Source organism: Gopherus flavomarginatus, chromosome 2 (assembly GCF_025201925.1).
Source record: "Gopherus flavomarginatus isolate rGopFla2 chromosome 2, rGopFla2.mat.asm, whole genome shotgun sequence".
Taxonomy (NCBI): domain Eukaryota; kingdom Metazoa; phylum Chordata; order Testudines; family Testudinidae; genus Gopherus; species Gopherus flavomarginatus.
The window spans coordinates 266,763,090-266,787,295 of NC_066618.1; positions in this window are offsets into that span (position 1 = coordinate 266,763,090).

The following is a 24,206-nucleotide window of genomic DNA, read 5'->3' on the forward strand; positions in this document are numbered from 1 at the left end:
TCAACTAGCACCTAGGGCCTAATGTACCCCTAGGAGCCTTAAAAAAATGCAAGAAACATTGGCATCAAAGTACTCAAAGGACTCCAGTTTACTTCTGCCCTTAGGCTATCATTTGACACGTACACCTCTACCCCGATATAACGCCACCCTATATAACACAAATTCGGATATAATGCAGTAAAGCAGTGCTCCGGAGGGGGTGGAGCCGTGCACTCCGGTGGATCAAAGCAAGTTCGATATAATGCTGTTTCACCTATAACACCGTAAGATTTTTTTAATCCTGAGGACAGTGTTATATTGAGGTAGAGGTGTATTTAACTTATTAGTCTGTAGCATCAGTGGAGTGTCCTTTGTTTCACTGTTAATTCTTCTGTAACAGCTTTTGTCTGGGAGTCTATTGCCCTGAAAATTGACAAATTAGCTCTTTTTACTTGGTTGTTTTTTTTTAAATACTCTGTTCTAGCTGTAAATTTGTGCACAGAGATTGGCATTTTCAGAAGAGACTAGTGATTATAGGCACCTAGATTTTGGGATGCTCCTTTGGAGGCAATTAAAATGCCCCTTGATTTTCAGTAGTGTTGTGCATCCACCTTCAGATCCAACCTCTTTGAGGTGTCTCAGCTTGGGCATCTCAAGCTTGAGGGACCCAAAGCATTAGATACTACTGGAAATTGAAGTACATATGCAGAAAGTACTGTGAGTAACCAAGAGATGAAAGACAAGTACCACTATACAACAACCACTGAAATCATAGAAAGGTAGGACTGTAAGGGTCCTCTAGAGGTCATCTAGGCCATCCCCCACTGAGGCAGGATTAATTTATCAGACAATCCCTTTTCTCTAACACAGTTATGGTCTATACTACAGACCTATATGGATATAAATATGTTGCTCAGGGATGTGAAAAATTCACTCACACCCCTGTTATACAAGCAACAGTTATATCGATCTAGCCCCTGGTGTATACAGCACTATGTTGGTGGGAGAGTTTCTCCTGCTGACACAGTCCACCTCCCTGAGAGGCAGTAGCTAACTAGACTGATGGGAGATAGCTCTTCCATCAGGATAGAGCATCTTCATTAAAGTGCTACAGCAGCACAGCTGCATCTGCGCAGCTAGGCCTATGCTGCATTTTAGGTGTAGACTTGCCTACAGTAAGGCCTAGTTGTGACAATCTACCCTATGTTCACCAGTTTTTACAGGACTATGATGAATTTCGTACAAAGTATGCCCTGTGGGATGTCATTTGAAAACTCAATTTGCTGACCATTATTTTCATGGTAAATTGTGCAGCAATATTGTATGTAGAGTTATTAGATTCTACTGTATGATGTTACCAACACATGTTCCAAGTCTGGGGAGCAGTCACAATCCAGTTCCTCAGCCAGATGTCAACAAAATCAAATAGACCATCATATGGTTAAGTGGCCATTTGTTGGCAGGAAAAAGGATGTGGGTGAAAAATCTAAATCTTGACAAAGAAACAACTGGGGGTTCCCATCTACACAGGCCTTCTGACTCCTGAACCTCAGCTGGGGATGATTCCTGAAGAAGAGAAAGTACTAAAAGAAGAGAGAGCAGACACCCCAAATTATCTCTCCTTTTCTCTTTACCCACAGATCAACAACACTTGAAGAACAAAGGAAGCAACATTGGATTGAGGAAGGAATCCTGACTGCAATGAATTCAGCCAGCAGAGACTGCTGAAATATGTGATGAGAGAGACCTTTGCTTTGAATTCACTTAGCTTGTTAAACTATGTATTAGTTGCATTTTACTTTTATTTTCTTGTAACCAATCCCAACTTTTATGCCTCATTCCCTATAGTCACTTAAAATCTATCTTTTATGGTTAATTAATTTGTTTTATTGTTTTATCTAAACCAGTGTGTTTGAACTGAAGAGATTGGGGAATTATTTAACAGGATTTTTGCATATTATTTTTTACTAATAAAGTGACAGACTTTATGACAGCTTGTATTGTCCGAGAGAGCTGGCCAGTACAGGGCATACGTTTCTGGGGAAAGTCTGGGACTGGGAGTTGCTGGTGTTGCTCTGCAGTGTAATTCAAGAGTGGCTGGCTGCAGTACTCATATATTATAACTAGGAGTAACTTACATGCTGGCAGCTATATCTGAGCAGACTAGGAGTGGTTGCTGTCACAGCAAAGCAATATAACAGACATCCCAGGTTAGAGAACTGAGGGGTGCTCAGCTGTTCGTTAGTCCAGATTGTACCCTGGGTAATGTCACACTGGTTTACAGTCAGAAGTTTTACCAGCATAACTATGTTAGTCAGAAGCGTGCTGGAGTTTGGTTGCTTGTTTTTTACTGACATAGCTATGCCAGTAAAAGCCCTAGTGTAGATGCAGTTATACCAATATAAGGCGCTTTATACCAGTATAGTTAGTTATTTTGCTTGGCCAAACTGGCATAAGGTATACCAGTATAAGCCTTGTATAATGAGGATATCATCTGCAATTATTTTCACCCCAGGCAGCCCTTCCAGCACTTGGATGAGTCTTCTCTGGAACCCCTCTGGTGCTGGGCCCATCAGCATGTGCAGCCATCTGTAGTGATTGGATGGTGTTGCAAAGGTTGTCAGCCTGCTGAACTCATTTCCAGGCTTATGAACCAAAACCTGATCCTCACATCAAACCATAAAGATGCTGGCTTTGGAAAGTTCTGGCAAGGTGTCATCAGTTGTGGTCAGTGGACAATGGCATATTTTCTGTGCCTAGTTCAATGGTTTGAGGTCTGTGCAAATACCTAATTTGTCTGATGGCATCTTTACCAACACCTTGATGCTTATCCAGGCAGTACTGGCCTGTGCAGTTGCTATGATACCCCTGCTCTGCAGACTTTCAAGCTCCTTGTGTACTGCATTACATAGTGCCACTGGAATTTTACTTCATAATAAACACAGGTTCCACTGTAGAGTCAACTTCTAGTCACTGCTTTTCCTTGAGACACCTATTGCCTTTGGAAACATCCCCGTATGCTTTTAAAATTCCCTCCATTGTTATGGGACTCCTCATTTCGCTTCTTTCATTGCAGCTATACAGTTCTGACTCTGCACCCTGACAAGAGAGGTCTGTGGTACTTCCACCACAAACTTCAGGTTTTTAGGTTCGTTACTATTAAGTTGCATTTTCCTACTGACTGCACTATGCTCCCATTGTACATTAGATTGCTCCTGCTCTCTGTAATGGTTGTATTCAAGTCCAATTCACCCTACAGAGTCACACTGAGGGTCAGGCTCCAAGGTCGGCTCCAGGCACCTGCGCTGCAAGCAGGTTCTTGGGGCGGCCAACAGAAAGGGGCAGCATGTCTGGGTTTTCGGTGGCAATTCGGCAGTGGGTCCCGCAGTCCCTCTTGGAGGCAAGGACCTGCAGCCAAATTGCTGTCGAATAATGAAGCAGCGTGGTGGAGCTGCTGCCAAAGTGCTGCCAATCGCAGCTTTTTTTAAAAAAAATTTCCCACCGTTTGGGGTGGCAAAAATTCTGGAGCTGACCCTGCCCACTATCCAGCTGAAATTAGATAAAATTGGTGCATGCATTGAGGTTGGTATTTTTCCATCTTGCTTTCCTGTCCTGGCAACCTGAACTTGATACACTCTTGGACTCAAGGACATCATGATTCTCTCATTACTTCCCTGTAATGTGCCATCCCCCTTTGGTACAAGTCTGACTGAATCCTTCTGAGACCTTCCTCTGCTCTGGAACGCTCTGCCATAATGGTTCAGCGTGCCACATTCCTTGCAATGTTCTCCTAGTGAGGGGTACTTTTTTTTCACCTGCTTATGTTGTTTCCCACAGTAAATGGGTATGGAACCCTGGCCACCAGCTCTCCTTTGCTGTTGTGTCACTGCATGTACTTCTAGGGGTCCTAGAACTTTCACCTTTTCTCCTGAGGCTTCAGCTGCATGCCCCATGTCTAAACTTCTGTCTAATGTGGGTAAAAAGGCTATAATGGTGAATCAGCAATACCAGTGTTGAATAAGGTGCATGCCCAGGAAGGGGCAGGCCATGACAGATGTAAATGGCACAGCATGGGCGACATCCTAATACTTCCCTCTAGGAACAAGAGGACAATCCCAATCTCCTTTCTAAGGAATTCATGGCCTCTATGCTGACATGGGTGACAAGGTTGCCAGTTAAGGCCAATTTTGATGGTAGATTTTTCTTTACTAAGAGCTGATAGAAAACACTGACTCACTTCACTCCACCACCAAATAAAAGGTCAGATTGTACCCTATTGATCAGTGGTAGCCCTTGAACCCATCAAGTCCAGGGATTCACATGGGGGTGAGGAGAAGGGGCAGAGAGAGGGAATGGTGAGCAGGCTGGAGTATGGGGATCTCTAATGGACGATTGTGGCAAGGGTTAGTCTCCGGCAGGCAATCTCTGAAATGTGGCATCAAGGGTTTGCTAATCTTTGAGATCTCTACAGGTCTTAGGGAATCTATGAGGTTTGTGGGCTAGACACAGTTCTTCCTTAGGAAAAAGGAGCAAAATCCACTCCCCCTGACAGAAGGATGCATAGGAAACTCCACAACAGGATCCTCACTTTCCTGCCTTCTTTATGCCTGTTATCAGGTAGTGGGAACAATCCGGCATAAGAATATCAGTATCACACCCGAAGAAGAGCTCTGCATAGCTCGAAAGCTTGTCATTTACCAACAGAAGTTGAGCCAATAAAAGATATTATCTCAGCCATCCTTGCCTCAGTTATGTCACATGAAATTCTGTACCATCTCTCTGAATGTGAAGTCTTATTTGCAATGAGAATTGTTATATGGCCGATACAGCATGAGCAAATTGATCAACATATTCATAGTTCCATTTGCCAGTCACATGCACCCACTAGACTTCATTAATTTTAACAAGACTGCACCTAAATTATACCATGTTCAGCAGGTAAAAAAATTATGCTGGCAATAATCCTAAGGACAATGCTATCCTCACAAGGAAGCCTTAATGCTTTGTTTAATTTTTTGAGTCTAGGGTGCCAAACAGTATGTTCGTACTAATTCTTTTTCACCAGCCACAATTAACTTTCCAGATAACTCTTTTCCTTGTATGTGTTTTAGGAGATGATAATTTGGGGGAGAGAAAGAAGCAATTTCATGCTTCAGGTGTAATATAAATTGAGACTCCTTATCCCGTACTCTCACTATGAAATGCGGTGTTGTAATATCAGACACTGCTTCTAATATGCATTCATTTTGATTCTGTTACTGCATTTGCTATGGTGAAGAGAGCCTCACTAGTGCTGATAGCTTTTGACTTTTAAGAGAATGATGGATTACCTTTGGAAAAGAGGGATGGCAAATGTCCCCAGTGAAATTTATGTTATCTATGCAATCTGCAGTCCTCAGTTTACCTTACATCTGATATGACACAATTTGCAATCTATTTAAAAAGCAGAGCTGCAGCAAGATGTTAGACAGAGATTGCCTTTGGCTAGCTTGCAATAAAGGGTTTTGTCTCCCCCAAAATAAGTTGTTGTTGTTTTCTTTTTTACCTCTTTAAAGGAAAGAATAGACTGGTCCTTTTGCCTATTAGTTGTCACATGTGATTGTCATGGAAAGACAAAAACACCATTTTCTATTGTAATAAATAAAATTGCTCATCTAATAATGCAAACTAAAGTTCTTCTTTTCTTCTGAAAAGAGAAAAAAATCCCATTAAACTGCATTGAGCCCTTTGTTGCTCTGTATATACATGATAGTGTATATATCTTTCCTCTCTGAGGTAAAGTGCCTGCACTATGTGAGACACTTATCTCCCACTCTGTGCAGTAGTGGCACTTGGATGTTAATGTCGCTGTTTGGAAGTTCAGGAATAGCTGGCAGATGGATGGAAGCCCAAAACAAACAAACAGTTGGCTATTTTGACTGTATTTCTGTAAAGTGAATATTTTGGGCCTGCCTTGTTAATATTGTGCCTAACGTTATAGCAATATCTGCATGGGCACGTCTGCACTCTCTTTGTGCACTCATCAGCATTCTTTATTGCATACATCCAATTAAAAAAATTCCTGTAACCTTTGGCGGCAAATTTCCAAAAGCAGCCTCTAAAAATCACAGGTGCAATTTTCTGCTTCCAAGATTCGGGACCCAGATTTCTACACCTATGTTTTTAGGTACAAATACACAGATCACAACTGCAGTTGTGACACCATCTGAGAGTGGATACTTTGCCCTGCCATGCAACATGTTAACTTTATAACCCTAACCCACACCATATGATTGGGACCTGAATCAGAGTTACAAAGGTCAATACTCTATCATATGGCAGGGGTTAATATCCACTGATACCACCGTACAGTGAGACTTTGGCAAACCAGTAAAGTGCTTGAAACCACTATGGCTTATTGTTAAAGACAGCCTAGTCAGCAAGCTGTTAAAAGCAAGACTCAGCTTGACAAAGGCAGGAGGGGAGGGGGATATAGGGTGCCACCGAAAGGGCAGCTTGACACTGCGTCCTCCCTGATAAGAATTGTATTAAAATTGCTGATACATGCATTTGAAAAGAGCAGGATATACCCTCAGGAATGTCTATTGGGGTCTCAAGGCTGCAGGTTCTGGAAAGACCCACACCTGGTTAATCAATAATCAGAAGGAACCTCTTGCTCAATCATTAAAACTGCTTACTTAACAAGGTTTCTTTAATTACTAATGTATAAATAAGGGGAAAAAGCTTGAGATAGGTGGGACTCGTTTCAGGACTGGCCTCTCCCTCTGGATGCATCTTGTGTTCCCCAGCGGCAGACAGGCTGCTGCTGTATCACTCAAAAGCCATACTCAACTTTGGTAATTATCGAGGGTTGGGGGTGTTTTGCTAATTTTGTTGCGGATGTGTGTAAGTGCTTGAGACTAGTAAAGTTTAGCTTTAAGTGAAAGCACTCTTGTGTTGTCCTGTTTGTGCCAGCCATCCATCAGTCGGACAGCCATGTCTCCCCTGATTTATTTCCTGACACCTCCTCACACAGAGTAAAAGTTACCAAGAGCTTTGGGTTGAAAGAACCCCGGGTAACACCACAGGTTACTATTCATCAAGCTGGATGAGCAAGAAAGGAGAAAGCCTATAAGGAATGGAAGATGGGATGGATCATTAAGGAGAGGTACTTTCTGCAGCTCAAAAAGTGTACGGAAAGAGTGAGAAAAGCTGAGCAGTGTTGGACCTTGCAAAGGAAATTAAAGACAATAGCAAAAGATTCTATAGCTATATAAATAAAAAGAAAACAAGGAAAGAAGTGGGATTGCTAAACGCTGAGGAGGGGATGGACATTAAAGATAATCAAGGCATGGCTTAATACCTAAACAAATACTTTGTCTCAGTTTTCAATAAAGGTAATGAGGAGCTTAGGGGTAGTGGCAGGATGACTAATGGAAGTAAAAATTGCCACATTAGAGTGGAAGTCAAACTCAAACAGCTTAATCAGAGCAAATCAAGGGGCCTGAATAATCTCCATCCAATAATATTAAAGGAACTGGCATATGAAATTGCAAGCCCAATACTAAGGATTGCTAATGAATCTGTAAACTCAGGGGTCATGTCCTATGACTGGAGAATTGCTAATATAGTGCCAATTTTTAAGGAAGGGGGGAAAGTGATCCAGGAAACTACAGACCCATTAGTTTAACCTCAATTGTATGCAAGGTCTTGGAACAAATTTTGAAAGAGAATGTTGTTAAGGACAGAAAGATAAATGGTAATTGGGATAAAATATAACATGGTCTTACAAATGGTAGATCATGCCAGACCAACCTGATCTTTCTTTGACAAGATAACAGATTTTCTAGACAAAGGATCTAATCTACATGGATTTCACTAAGGCATTTGGTATAGTTACACATGGGAAATTATTAGTCAAACTGGAGAAGAGAAAGGAGATGGGGATGGATGGGGATGGCAATGAATATGAGAGCTGAAAGGTGGATAAGGAACTTGTTAAAGGGGAGACTACAACAGGTCATGCTGAAAGGCGAACTGTCAAGTTGGAGGGAGGTTACTTGTGGAGTTCCTCAGGAATCAGTCTTGGGATCAATCTTCAGTAACATGTGCTAATAAAATTTGCAGATGACAAAGTTGGGACATATTTCCAATACTGAGGACTGAACTATCATACAAGAAGAGCTGGACAACCTTGAACACTGGAGTAATAGAAATGAGATGAAATTTAATAGTGCAAACAGCAAGATCATGCATTTAGGGACTAGCAATAAGAATGCTTTAAGCTGCAGACATAGTTGTTGGAAGCAACAGAGAAGAAAGACCTGAGTGTAGCAGCTGATCACAGGATGACTATAAGCCACCAGTGTGATGTGGCCATGGAAAAAAATCGAATTCAACATGGAAAAAAATCGAATTCAATCCTAGGATGTCCCAGGTGAGGTATTTCCAGTAGAGACAGGGAAGCTTTATTATCATTATAAATGGCACTGGTGAGACCTCATCTGGAATACACTGTGTACTTCTGGTATTCATGTTTAAGAAAGATGAATTCAAATTGGAACAGGAGCAGAGAAGGACTACAAGGATGATCCAAGGAATGGAAAACTACTTTATGAAAGAAGACTCAAGGAGTGTGGCTTGTTTAGCCTAATCAAACAAAGGCTGAGGGGAGATCCAATTGCTCTCTATCAATACATCAAAGGGATAAATAGAAGGTAGAGGGAGAAGTTATGTGCCAGTGTTGATACAAGAACAATGGACATAAATTGGCCCCAAATGAGTTTAAGCTTGAAATTAGACAAAGGAATGAAATTCTGGAACAGCCTTCCAAGGGGAGCAGTGGGGTCAAAAGACCTGGCTTCAAGATTGAACTGTAAAAGTTTGTTAAGGGGATGGCATGATGAGACTGCCTACGATGGCTTGTGGCCCATCTGCAACTGCTAGTAGCAAATATCCCCAGTGGCTGGAGATAGGGAGAGTTCTGAGTTATTACAGAGAATTCTTTCCCAGATGCCTGGCTGGTGGGTTTGTCAACATGCTCAAGATCCAACTGATTGCCCTACATGGGATCAGGAAGGAATTTCCCCCCGACGGAGATTGGCAAAGACTCTGGGGGAAGGGTTCACTTTCCTCTGCAGCATGAAACATGGGTCATTTGCAGGTTTAAACTAGAGTAAACGGTGGATTCTCTGTAACTTTGAGTCTTTAAATCAAGATTTGAGGACTGCAGTAACTCAGCAAGCGCTGGGTGGGTCAGGTTCTGTAGCCTGTGTTGTCCAGTAGGTCAGACTAGGTGATCATGATGGTCCCTTCTGGCCTTCAGCTCTATGAATCCTTTCTTTTTTCCAGTACCAAAGTTTAGTAGGGCCAATTTATGACAGTTTCTTGGCTTAGTAGCTAGACTAATAGCCACCTCAAGTCTATGCCCATTTTACAGATGGGGAACTGAGGCACAAAGAAGCTAAATACCTTGCCAAAAGTCAGACAGAAAATCTGTTGCAAAGCAGGGACTCTAACACACTTCCCAGGAGAGCATCACAACTGCTGGACCATGCTTTTCTCAGAGGATTCAATGAGGTGCCTGCTCAGTACAGCTCCATATCACTAACATATCTTTATTTTTCTAGGCACTTTAGATCCATTCTATTTAAATTCTTATTCTGTGCTTATCACTGTAGTATCTGATGGATACTATGGATTTCATCTCAAATCATCGAGAGGCTATTTTCCACATAATCTCGTGTGTGTTGAATACCCGGGAAGTCCCATCTCTCCAGTCTACTGGCATAGGCCATAAGCCCAAAAGAATTTAGGAATGGCTATATTGCTTCAGAACAACAACGAATCTAGTCCAATAGCCCGTCTTCTGATAGTGGCTGGAGCCAGATGCTTCAGAAGGAATGAACAGAACAGGGCAACCATTAAATGATCCATCCCCTGTCATCTACTCCCAGTTTCTGGCAGTCAGTAAGAATACCGAGTATGGGTTGCATCCCTGATCATCTTGGCTAATGGCAGTGATTGATCATCCTCCATGAACTTTTTTTCTTTTTTAACCCAGTTATACTTTTGGCCTTCACAACATCCCCTGGCAATGAGTTCCACAGGTTGACCATGGAAGAAGAACTTATTTTTGTTTGTTTTAAACCTGCTGCCTACTAATTTCATTGGTAACCCCTGGTTCTTGTGTTATGTGAAGGGGTAAATAACACTTTCCAAATCTCTTTCTCCACATCATTCATGATTTTATAGGCCTCCATCAAATCTCCCCTCAGTAGTCTCTTTTCCAAGCTGACCAGTCCCAGAAAATTTAAATCCTTGTCGTGTGTGCGGTGGACAGTCCACTACACGAGACAGTTCTGCAGTCAACTCTGGTTGTGGTCCCACCTGACCCCTGGTCAGGGCCAGGGGGGCATGTCTTGGTTTTGGGGTTCATCAGATGGTGTGTGTAAGCAGACCTGCAGACAGGCCTTGGATCAGATGCTAACCTTGGATCAGAAGCTAACCTGATGCTCATGCCAGAGGATGTGTGGATCTTGAGCCACCAACCATTAAAAGCCAAAGATTATGGGGGAGTGTGGTGAGTGGATTGTTCTGAACTGAAGGACCTCCTGATGGTCCTGAATGGCAACTCCAGAGGCACTGTCCCCAATGACAGGAATGAACCATCTATAGTTTCCAGGAGGTTAGGGACAGTCTGGGTATTCCGGTTCAGCCAAAAGGCTTGGACTGTATCAGCATCTATGAAGTGGTCTGCTGCTCCAAAGTCCACCAGCACCCACTGTGGTGGGATTCAGTAAGGCTCTTCTGGAACAAGGAGTCAAACCTGGACTTCAAGGTGCAGTGAGTACTCGCCATGCCTGGAGTGTGTCTAGGTGAGGAGTAGGAGGGCATTACCTTGAGGCTCACCCAGGCCAACCTTCTAGCAGGCCTGGGTTTGATCTAGCTTGGGCTAGAGCTTGGAATGGGCGGTTGGCAAGAGTATGGCTGGATCCTCCACAGTAGAAACACAGCCTGTTTCAGAGCTCCTTTTCCTCAGGGTCACATGGCAGTGGATGCTGTTCAGCTGCATGGCTTCGGGGTGTGGGATGGCAAAATACCTTTTGGTTTGTTCCAAGGGGCCAGGTAATAGCACCAACATCCTGCCTTCCCCATATTGCTTGCTGAGCCTAGTGTCAGTGTGTACGACAAGGTAAATAAAGGCATCCAAGCTGGTTGGAGCCACCACATGAGCTGGCACATCCTGGATCTCCTTATGTAGTCCCAACTGGAACTGATAGAGCTAGGCTGCTTCATTCCACTCAGTGTCAGAGACTGGTTGCCAAAAGTGAGCAGCATAGCAGGTGGCCAGTCCCTGCCCCTACTAGAATTTTTGTAGAGCCACCTCAGCCAAATATGTACAGTGGGCATCATAGAATATGGCAGAAAATGCCAGCAATAAGGCATCCCAGTGCAACAGTGCTGGGCTTGCAATGCATCTCCCCACTAGGAGGCTAACTTTTGCTTGGTCAGGTCGGTAGGACTAGGGACAGAGCAGAAACAGCAAACTGCACTGATTAATAAACCTCTTGAACTTTTGGTGGTCCCGATTAAAACATTCTGGGACGGGAACTGGGTCCAGGTATGTGGCCGCAGTGCATGCCTATAGTGCAGCGTTCTCGTCCTGCAGCCAGGATACCTGTTCTTGTACCAGCTGATTATCTGCGGTGTGCTGTGCCAGTTGAGTCCAAGGCACTGCATTTTCATCATGGAGCTGGGTGGAGTGCCTGAGCAGTAGCCTGGACACTTCCTGGAATGCCCCTTGTGTTTCTATAGGGTGGGGAGCCAATCAGAAACCATGCAACTGTTGCTGTCAGACTTCTTGTGGGACTTCCCATGGTCTGTGTCCACAGTGGGTGGTGGGCAATAGAACACGGGCTGCTTATAGGTGCTGCTTGGTGGCAGCATGGAGGCCTGGGCTCTAGACCCAGGAGGCCTTATACTCCCCTCAGTCCAGGACATATCAACCGAAAGCAGCACCAGGACCTGCCAGAACAACAGATGCAACATCTGCAGACATAGCTCCACTGCTATGATGATCAACACACACCACAACAGACCATTCAAGATCCATGGGTCCTACACATGCATATCACAACATGTGGTGTACCTCATCCAGTACACTAATTGTTCCAAGAACAATCGTATGGGTGAAATCAGACAGTCACTATGCTCTCAAATGAACTTATAGATAAAATACAAGAACACCATATCACCTGTGGGCAAACACTTTTCACAAAGCAATCACTCTATGTTTGACCTTTCAGTCCTCAGTCTCAAAGGAAATCTGCACAACACTTTCAAAAGATGAGACTAGTTAAATTCATAACTTTGCTAGACACTAAAAATCATGGACTGAATAGAGGCATCGGATTTATGGCTTGTTTCAACCGTCTATCACCCACTTAAACTGCACCCCCACAGCTTTCTTTTTCCTCTCCTCCATGCCCCACCTCATAACTGGAGGGGTGTTAATGGGCCACTTCACCTTGAATGATTCCATGAAATATGTGTTAACTACTTATGATAAACAATCTAATTCACCTCCTATTTATCTGTGACATCCTGAGTACATTTCCCAAACCTGAAGAAGAGCTCTGTGTAAACTCAAAAGCTTGCCTCTCTCTCACCCATAGCAGTTTGTCCAATAAAAGCTATTACCTCACCAGGGCTGCCGAGAGTGGGTTTGGGCCCCAGTGACAAAAATTTTTCGGGCCCCCCTAGCAAGAGCGGACTGGCTAAACAGGGCCAACAAAGCCAGGGAAGCTGGGCTTCGGGCCTCCTTCCGGACCACTGGGCCCCTGTAATTTGTACCAGCTTCCCCCCCACTCTCGTTAGCCCTGTACCTCACACATCTTATCTTTCTAATATCCTGGAACCAACACAGCTAAAACACTGCACACAAAAATATAAAAGAACTTAAGAGTTTCTGGAACTCCCAGAGATTAATTTTTGTTCATTTTTATCTGAAAGAACTCTTTTTTAGAATATAGGAAGGTATTTATTTAGCAGCCTTTTGTTGAGAAAGTTTTTTTGGATGTTCCTACACCAGCCTCAAATTCTTTTCTACTTGGAACATTTTCGCTTGCAACTCCTGATGGCATTAGAGAAACCCACAATTTAAACATTGAAAGTTGAAGAATGACTTCCACTGATTCTTTATCATGGAGTAATATTTTTTACTGAACAATTCTCAAGCTTATTTTTTTACTTCAATAAATCAACAGGCTGTACCCTGAGATTTAAAATCTGAGGAAGTATTTAATCCTGGTTTGGGGACACACACACACCCCAGTCTGCAGATTTCAGAATCCTCTTAGAAGTTTGTCAGGTGTAGTAAAGGGAGAGAAATGAAGGATGGCTTGTCTAGTGCCATCATTAACAATAGCACATGATTTAAGTGACTGAGTTATGCAATGGCTGGCTGCCCCAGAGCCAAGGCTGCTGAGGAGCTGCGAATTTGGGAGCCATGGCTTGTAGGCTCTCAGCTCCCCATCAGCTCATCTAGCAGACTACCATGGTGTCAGGCAGGGGGGCTGGTTGGAACTTTGTCTCCATGAAATATTTGTATCTTGATGAAACGACAAATTCTGACAAAAGAATGCTTTGTCAGAATTTTCTGACCACTTCTAAGGCTATCTTTTTAAGCTAATGTAATTAAAGGTTTTCTCTGTTCAAATCTAGAAAAGTGGTTTTCAACCTTTTTTAATTTGCAGCCTCATAAATTTTTCAAAGAGAAGTGTGGACGCCTTTGGGAATTCAACTTGTGGTCCCCAACCATATAAGTCTTAGACTGAAAACTGACTGAATAGAATTCAGGTATAAATGTTGCATGTGCTCAGCACAGCATTAGGTGCAGGTGAGAAAGGGTGCTAAACGTAGGACTTCTTTGGTAGCAACAACACTTCTAGGTTTGAGCTTTGCCCTTAGGTGGGGGTGTTCACATATTTATTTATTGATCAGAAAAATGAAATGCCTTTTCTGGGATCTGAAACTTTATTTTCATAGTCACCTTTCATGGACCCCTGCATAGGTGCTGTAACTGGGAGGGCTGGGGGTGCTACTGCAGTAGTAATAACAACCCAAAATATGTGGTTTCCACCTTCAGCACCCCCACTATAAAAATTGTTCCAGCACCATTGGGTCCATGGACCACAGGTTGAAAACCACTGATCTAGAGAATTCCAGGGAGTTTTGTGCTTCCAAAACAGAATCTGAGAGTTATTCGCTCCCTGCGTTGTTTGGTTTCCTCTCTGAAGTGGCTTTGGTGAAATCTGAAGTTTCATTTAGTCCCTATGTTTTAGGAATTCAGGAAGGTAGACAGCAGAGTTAATTTCAGTAGAGTACAATAAGTTTGACCAGAGAAAGATACAAGGGGAAAAATATCATTAACCATGAGACATTTCTACTTGGTTACAAAAGAAAGGCAATAGAGAAGCAAGACAGCACATTCGCTTCTGCCAAGACTATTGCATATAATACCACAATAACATTTTTTTCAATATATACTTGCATATCCTGACCAAACCTCCCAGACAAGCCTGATGTAGCTTCCATTCTGTGACCCCTCCGCCACAGAATCATAGAATATTAGGGTTGGAAGAGACCTCAGGAGGTCATCTAGTTCAATCCCCTGCTCAAATCATCCCAGCCAAGTCTTTGTCAAGCAGGGCCTTAAAAGCCTCTAAGGATAAAGATTCCCCACCTCCCTAGGTAACCCATTCAGTGCTTCGTCACCCTCCTAGTGAAATAGTGTTTCTTAATATCCAACCTAGACCTCCCCCACTGCAACTTGAGAACATTGCTTCTTGTTCTGTCATCTGCCACCACTGAGAACAGCCTAGCTCCATCCTCTTTGGAACCTCCCTTCAGGTAGTTGAAGGCTTTCTCTTTTCCATGTCTTCTGACCTTACTCCATCTTTCTGTTCCCTTGATTTGAATTCAGTGACTGATTCGAGTCCCTCCTCTCTGTCCTACATCTCAATTATAGTATAATTTCTGTGCAACTCAATTCAAGGCATCCTTTGGCTCCAGCAGGCATACATCTCCCTGTCCTCCTATCCTTATTGATCTACACCTACAGTTTAGGTCTACCTAACTATATCACTCACCTTGTTCTGGTCTGAAGCAGCACATATGGTGGGCCAAATTCTGTACTGGTGTAGTGTAGTTATGCCAGAAAAGAATTTGGTCCATGTGTTTTTGGTCTCAAGGTAATCCCAGAATAGGCAGAATTTGAGGAGGGCAGTCTGCACAGCCATGGTGGGCAGACTCCACATTTCAAGTACACACTAAGGCCCATGGATTTTGGGAAGGGATGATAAAGGTAGGAGATCTATGCTATCCAAGGACCCCACTGCTGTAGTACCTGAGCATCTTACAATCTTTAATATAATTATCCTCACAACATCCCTCTGACGGTAGGAAAATTCTCTTATCCCAATTTTACAGGTGGGGAACTGAGACAGAGACAGAGAAACTAAGTGACTTGTCCAAGGTCAGACAGGAAGACCGTAGTGGAGAAAAGACTTGAAGCCTGATCTTCTAAGTCCCAGTGTAGCACCTTGTTACAGGCAGAATAGTCCTTAGATTGGGCAGGGGTGAGAGAAAGAGTAATTATTCTTTCTAATAAAGTTAAACCTTCAAGTAAGTTCAGGTTTCAGTCACATTTGGATTGAGGTTTGGACCAGCTCTTGTGTTGGTTTGGTTTTTTCAAACAGCTTCATTCACCCTGAAGAATACTGCCTTGTTCTGATCCTTACACAGACACACTGCACTGAAATTTAATTGCATCAGCTAGTCTCACATAAGGTCTGTAATTCCACATATCAGAAAAATATTACCGAGGAGGAATATAATACTGCCCACTAAAAAGAGACCCTGGATATATGGGATTTCAATTCTTCCATTTATAGCGAGAGATGGACCGCTTAAGTACTACACTATGGGCCATCTACTTCAATGGGAGCAGTATCAGTCCCAGAGCTTTTATGTCCTTCTATGCCATCTGGTACTTTTGACTGGCAGATTTAAAATGAGCGCAGAAAGGGAAGTGATTGTACCACCAACTATTTGATTTATGTTGTGTACCTGAACTTGTAGATTAAAAAAAAAAAACAGTTCAGCGTGGAAAGACTTAACAGAACAAAGGGCTCAGCATGTTTGAACTTTCTGCTGTTATATTTAGATCTTTAAAAGCTGCAGGAGTCTAGCAGAAATGGAGAAAACTGTATCAGTTGTTGCAGGAAGAGGCAAAAAGGAACTTTCATGCTCTGTTCTAAGCCCAGTTTACACGAAGAACAGGGGAAGTAATTCAGGTTTATAGTGGGAAGATATTGGGCTGTGGTTTTTTTTTCTGAGAAGTGTTTTATGATTTCATAGATTCATAAATTATAAATCCAGAATGGACCACTGTGATCATCTAATTTGACATTCTGAATAACACAAGCCACAGGACTTGAGCATCTCTTCTGGAAAAATATCCCACTCTTGCTTTAAACATTGCCAGTGATGTGGAATCCATCCAAAGATTTAAGATATCTTCATATGTCATTAGTGTAGCTTGTAAATATGATCTGTTTAGAGGCAATGTACTTAGTCCCTGGGTGGAAAATGTGCTTTCTTAAAGTCAACAACAATCTGTACTGCTGATTAAAGAGCAAGTGCTGACGGGCTTTAAAGGGAGTCTCATCCGGTTTTCCTTAGCTATCGAGTTGGTGAGTAAAATGTGAGAGGAGATGGAGATGCTCCATGAGACATATGAAAGCAACCCTTCTTCCCCTCTCTGGGAAAAATAAGTGGTTTTGTTTTCTCTACCGTAGGAGTTCTCTCAATGTAGAAAGCTGGATCTAAAAAGAGAATTTCAGACTGTTTGATGATTATGAATACTGGGAATTCAAATGAACTTTGTCACCACTGCCAGTTTCATAAAAGAATAAAGTCTCCAGCAAAGCACAGATGGTATTTTTGAATGATTATGCCAAGAGACCAGCGTGCCTGGGAATACATTTTATTGATATATGAGTAAAGCTGTGAGAAAGACAGCTATGAAAAAAATAACCTGATTCCTTCTGGAACACCTGAACACCATGAGAAATTAGAAGCAGGGCAGAAGTTATTTACAGTTTTCTGCAGTTAACTTTCTGTGAATTATTTGAAACAATATGCAGCAATCCTGTGTGATTAAAATGGAATTATAGGACTTGAAAGCAGCAGCAAAGGGCAGAGTACAGAAAATGGCCCAAATCCTGCCCTGAGTCTCTCAACACTGACATATGTACTTTACTCAGATGAGTAGTCCCATTGAGCTCAATGGTTTGAATCATAGTTGTAAAATTGAACAACAGAAGGAACCATCACATCATCTAGTCTGACCTCCTGTATGTCACAGACCACCAACCCCACCCAGTATCAACACACCAAACCCAGCAACTGAAACCGGACCAAAGCACCACAGCGCACAGGAGCCTAGACTATTATATGCCACAGGCAGAGTTTAGGAGGGACTGAGGTGCACCAGTGCCTGAGGCCCTCACAGTGGCAGGAAAATGATTGAGGTAGACCCAGATAATTCTGGCAAATGACCTGTACCCTGATGCTACAGAGGAAGGCAAAACAAAAAACAAACCAAAAACCCAGAGGTCAGTGCCAATCTGACCTGGTGGAAAATTCCTTCCAAACCCCACTGATGGCAATCAGTTAGACCCTGACCCCCTGATCAAAACCAACCAACTAAGTATCTGAGAAAGAGAGAATGCTCAGTGCCACCTCAGAGCCTTGCCCACCCTGTCCAAGTTCCCATCTCCAGCCATGGCCATCCTTGATACTGCATCGGAAGTAGATTAAAAAAACCCAACACATACTAGGTATGGGAGGCAAAATTGTTCCTGACTCCGCAGGTGGCTGGCTGAAAGTTTGAAGCATGAATTTTAGGAATACAAGATATAAACTAGAAGTGAGCCACAGGGCTGTTGAAGCTTTCCCCTTATGGTCACAAGCACCCCATCATACAACTGCACTCAACTTTGTCCTGCTCATATCCTTGCTTCTGGCTGAGACCACACTCTTCCGTTATAGACTCCAGACTATGGTCAGAAGGGACCATTATGATCTTTCAGTCTGACTTCCTGCACAACGCAGGCCACAGAATCCCACCCACCCACTCCTGTAACAAACCGCTGACCTATGTCCGAGCTATTGAAGTCCTCAGCTTGCGGTTTAAAGACTTCAAGCTGCAGAGAATCCTCCAGAAAGTGACCTGTGCCCCACATTGCAGAGGAAGACGAAAAACCCCCATGGCCTCTGCGGATCATCTTCCTCTTCTGGCAGTCCACCTTCCAGTTCCTTTTGTTCGGCAGGTGTCTGTAAATCTTGAATTGTGTGTGACACCTCCTCTATTTTCTCCTGTGTTATACTTTCAAATCCCCATCTGAATTCCATTATCATCATCTCCAGCTGCATCTCAAATCCTTGGATCTTTTCTGCCATGAGTTCTATCAGGTGATAGTTCATGTATAGGTAGTTTCTATCGGACACCCCTTCAAGGATGATGTACATCCCATAGCTTCTGCATCTGACCATCTTCTTTGTCTCCGCTCCTCCTCAGGTCACTTCTAGTGCTGTTAGTAGCCATTACTGTCTTCTTTTCCTACACCCTATTCCTAGAAAAAAGGAAAGGAAAGGAAAAGGAAAAAAATTTCCCAAAATCCCACTTGCAAATTCCCACAGAAACTTCTCTGTTACCTTCTAGTTGTTTGTTTCTCCAACATTTGCTAGTGTCTGACTTTTAAACCTAGCCAAACTAGGTCAGCAACACCCCCTCACAAAGGGATATCAGCAAGCACAGAATAAAGCCACACGCCTGGAATAAATCACTGCATCTTCAGAACACAAATCCATCACTCTTGTCTCAGCCCAAACTCCCACAGAAATTCCATCGATTGCATAAAGTTATGATGATGGGTATTTTTGAGATCTTGGACCTCATTCTGATGTCACTTATAGTTTTACACTGCTTGAATCCACTGAATCAAGTGGAGTTACTCCTGATTTATACCTGTGCAAAATGAGAAGAGAACCTGGTCCATTGACTTCAGTGGGATTACTGTGATTATAAGTCAGGGAACCAGATGGTCCTGTGTGAATTGTTTTAGTAAAATAAAACTAGAGAGAACATGGGAGGGGGAAAGAGTCACATGCTTTACCATCAATGAGATTTCACAAAACTTGGCTCTATATTTGCCTGACTATTTCCAGCAAAACTTGAACAATATGCAGGAGCATCTCAGTAAGGTCTGCTGGAGTAGGCCTGTGGCAGGAAGCCTCCCAGCCCAGGTTAACAAACTTGGCTTGTGGGGCTCACAGTAGCACTCTAAAAATAGCTGCCTAGTCTGCATTTTGAAGTCACTGTCAAGGTTGGAGCTTGGGCTCTGAAGCCTAAGGATGGGGATGGGTATAGTCTATACAGCTATTTTTAGAGTTTTACAAGAGCCCCATGTGCCCAAGTCCGTTGACCTGGGCTGGGAAGCTCGCTAATGCAGCCTGGGTAGATGGACCCTTTATGCCTACTGTGGATAGAAGACTCAGGGCTTGATTCAAGATCTCACACCAGTTTAAATTATGATTAGCTCCATTGAGATCAATAGTATAGTGGTAACTAGCAAAGCACCTTCTTACCAGCAAGATGACAAAAAAAACCCACTAACCACATTGCCAGTATGGCACCCCATTGTGGCCCTTCAGGACCAATTCCCCTAGCCATGGGTCTCCGCAAATACATTTCTGTATCTGTGAGGTGCAGTCCACCCTTCAGCCCTACCCCTTCCAGGGCATTAAGGTCCAAAGGTAATGGGAACAAAAGAAATATAGTTCAGGTCATTCCACAAACCTTCAGCGGGATCCCATCCTTCTATTCAGGGCTTGTCTCCCAAACAGTCCATGCTTTCACCAGTCTCCCAGGCTCTGGTTGTCCCTTCTATGAGGGCTGAACCAGCTAGCAAGTGAGCTCTGTCTCAGGACTGCAACCAGGCTTCTCTCTCATCAAAGTGTAGCCCCCCTCCTGCTCACTGGCTCAGTATAAGTTTGTTCAAAATAGGGAAAGTCTGCCTCATGGCTTTTTATTCAACTTTGGGAAACTGGGCCTGAGGCTCCTCTGTGTGCTCTGCATTGTGTGTATTCACCTCAGACCAGACTCACCAAGAACAAGGTTTTATTCCGTAAAGAGGCATAGGACAAGTCCAGCAGCCTCCTCTCTGCTTTCCTGCCTCATGCTCCCAGCTTCAGTCAGTGCTGAAACTTCCTGCTGTGAGGGCAGAATGTACATCCTGGCAGGAACCAGGAAGTTCTCCCAACATGCTGCAGTTAATAGTCCACAACTTGTAGGTCCCACAGCTGCTGTTGAAGCACACTAGATCTTGGGCTACAAAAGGAAGCCAAACTGTGCTCTCCTTCCTGGTCATCCCCAAACTGACCTAGTTCTCTTTTTAGCTCTCCTCTCCATATTTGACATTGGCTGCAGGTGTAGCAAGGCAGGATCAGCTGGGTCCACCAGCTTTCCTTATCCCTCTCACTGCCTGAACGGCAGCCTCTCTGCCCCATCACATGTACATGTAGCACTCTCAGAAAATATTTGTGCGAATGCAGGCGATGATGACAATATACAACGGATTAACAAAAGTATTTAAAGACTTCTCAGAATTTGTGCTGCATCAGCTATATAGACTCCCACATTCAACCAGCTTATCCATCAAGTTACATGGAGTTCCTGTTGAAACAAGCAGGATTTTTCAAATGCTCAGTCAACCACCAGAGGGAGCCAATACATTCACAGATGCAACTGAAAAGTACTGAAACTGCAATTGAAAAAGTACAGTAATTAAACTTTTAAAGAAAGGAGTGATCAATTCAATGTGCTACTTCAGGCAGAGTTGTATATGCATACTGTTTCATGATAATGAGCGCTAATACACTAGATGTTTCACTGCTCCAGATGGGAAGTACGCAGGGCCTAAGGCCAGTCAGAGCCACTATAAAAGAGCAAAGACACCTTTGTTTACTTCCTTCCATCCTAACCCTTTCTCTTCTCATGTGGTCTGCCAGGAGACATAGAGGAAGACAACTCTATCCTACAGCACCTTTCCCAAGACTGAGCTTTCTATGTAGGGAGAAGATTTGACTTCCTAGGCCCCACTGTGAGAGAAGTGGTCAGAATAGAGAGCCCTCCTTTGGGTCTTTCGTTCTGTGGTGACCAGATGTCCTGTTTTTAATGGGACAGTCCCGTATTTAAGGCCTCCTGCAGGTTTCCTGACCGTTTCTTAAAAATGGGCAAATTGCCTCTTCACCCATCAGTACCGGCAGGTCCTGCTGCTGGCCAGATCCTGCTCACCAGGCACCCACCCCCCAGCGGTGAGTGGGAGGGTCCAGTGTCTGACAATGCGGGTGGAGAGTGCAAGTCTGGTGGTGGGGTGAAGTTGCAGTGCATGGAGCCAGGCCGCTCCCCCGGCCGGTCAGTCAGTGCAGCCCCTGTTGGGTCCGGCTCTGGAGTGGGGCTGGGGAGAGAGAAAAGCTATTTCTAGCTTCTCTCCGCCTTGAACCTTCAGGATCCACAGCAGCCCTCTCGGCAGGGGTTTAGTACCCTCTTGTCTGCTCTCCCACCCCACCCCTGCCATCACCTTGAGTCTTGTCCCTAGGGAGCACAGAGCAGCTTCATCCCCTAGGCACTCTCTCCTTCTGAGCCACCTGTCTGGCTAGACTCCTTGGCTGCTGAAGCCCTGGTGCACAATGCACTCTTAGGGCTTAACCCCTTCCTGCATGTGCCATAGCCGGAGGCAGCTGGCATTATGTGAGTGGCCAGCAGCAGCCTGGAGGTGTTAGCTGTGTTTCAACACTGTACGGGCAGGAAGGGACAAGCTGCTTCCAGCCACAGGGTGTGGGGTAGGGGGAGGGAAGAGCTCTGCAAAGACACTGGCCAGGTCATCCATTCCCCCTCCCCTCCATCCCTGCGGCTGGAAGCAGCTCCTGGCCCTTCCCTCCCACACACTACTGAAAGGTTACTGCTGGTCATGTTCTGGTATGAATCCTGGCAGAAATCGGGGGGGGGGGGGAGGATGTGACCCTGTGTGCCCCCTTCTCCCCCTCCTCCCCCATTGCCTCAGGAATATGCCCAGCCATGCACGGAGGGCAGAGAGTGCTGGGCAGGGAGGGTTGGTCACGACCCCTGTGTGAGAGAGATGTCCCGGAGCACGTGTGTCACATCTCCCTGTGGGGGTGGAGGGGGAGGGGTCTGTGTGTTATCCCTCCCCGTGTAAACCCTAAAGCTTTAAAGATAAGAAGGTAAATAAAAAGAATACAACTACACAGTATTTCTTTTTAATGGGGGTCAGTCAACTTGATGTTAATTTGAATGTTTGTACTGCATAGTTCCGATTGATTCCCATTGAATTCACTTGAATATGAGTAATTTTACTAGGTGCCCCATATTCAGTGTAGGGAAATATGGTCACCATACCTTTTCCCCTTGGATAGAGAAAGAGAGGAAGGAATAGACACCACTGGGATCTCTGTTTTCAAGTGAGAGGAGAGGATGAACAGAGGGTCTCATCTTCATTATCCATGTCAAGGGGAGAGAAGATTATGTTCTCTTTTCCTCCAATTTTGGCTAGCCCATGATGTGGAGGATCCTGGAGAATGATCTCAACACTTGTAAGTCACATCCATTTTATGACCCATTTACAACAGTTTTGGAATATATATTTACCTTAAACACTGTTTCACTTAACATTACATTATGGAAAATTATAATGAATAATGCATATTGAATCAAACATTTATTTACATTTAAAATATTTAAGTAAAAAACATATACCGCACATACTTATACAATGGGAACATTTTCATTCTATACTTAACTATGCAATAGAGTTTAAATGACTGCAGAAGACTCTGTTCAAGGTGATTTCTCCAGATGCTTTAAGCAAAATTCCAATTTGTTGAAAATTATTGATCTGCTGAATACTGCCTGCACTTAAATATAATTAGGCTAAGTCCCATTTTGATGCTAAGAACATACAGTCTAAAGAGAAATGATACAAAATAAATACAAATCATTATCTGACATGATTCTGATGTAACATAAGCAGTGCCAAATGAGCACTTTGGTGAAAATTGCTATTCCAACGGGATGGGTGGCCTAAATTGTCTGCAACCACATTTATCACACAAGTAGTAAAGCAAATTGTACTGGGACAAAGCAACCTGTAACATTTTGAGTTGCTCATTCAACCTCACAGAAGATCATCAGCTGATGATTAAATATGAGACCTAAAAATGAAGAAACCTGGCAGAAAATGTAAGCGGTTGACCAAACAATCTGAATCATCCCCAAATCTGTATAATTCAGGATCACACTTATACCCTCATACAAGATTCAGGATCATGGTGACTTTGAAATTCCATTACTAATGACACTGAAAACTGGAATGGATTACTAGAGGAATGGAGGACTAGAAGAAGGGGGAAGCAATTCTGCATTGGAAGTGGTATGATCTAAATGATCTAACAAGTCTTTCTCATCTCTGTTATCTTTGATTTCCTAATTCTATGACTACCAGTGTTTCCTATGGTTAACGTTTTGGGACTTAGGAGTCACAACAAATTGCTAACCCTTCCTATAAAGGAAAATTGACCTACTTCAAATGTTGGGCTGTGTTTAAATAATTTCAGTGCAGCAGAGCTAACAGTGTTCATAATTGTTTATTTTCATGTTTTAAAAGTTGCATTTCCAACATAAGTATCATCAATAAATATACTTTATTGAAAGTTTACATATGCTCACAAGAAAGACTATTTAAGTGGCATCTTATTCAACTGTACTTTGTGTGTACTCTGAGCCTTAATGGCTTACTTGGGTGACTAAATACACTTTCACTCAGAAAATACACTTTTCACTCACTACAGAGCTGACATTGGTAAAAAAGGATGGGCTGGACTGATTTCTTTCTTAAGCATAATCAACAAAATTGCTTGTCTATTACAAATGCAGGATTTTTTATTGCTTGTTATGATGAGTGAACCAAATAGATATAATGCTTGACTTTCCGTTTGTAGCGCTGGCATTGGTCAAAGCGTCTTTGCACTTGCCAAATGAGTGAATTTGATTTGACAATCACTGAAAGACAATAGAACCCCATAATTGTAATTATTTGGAGTAT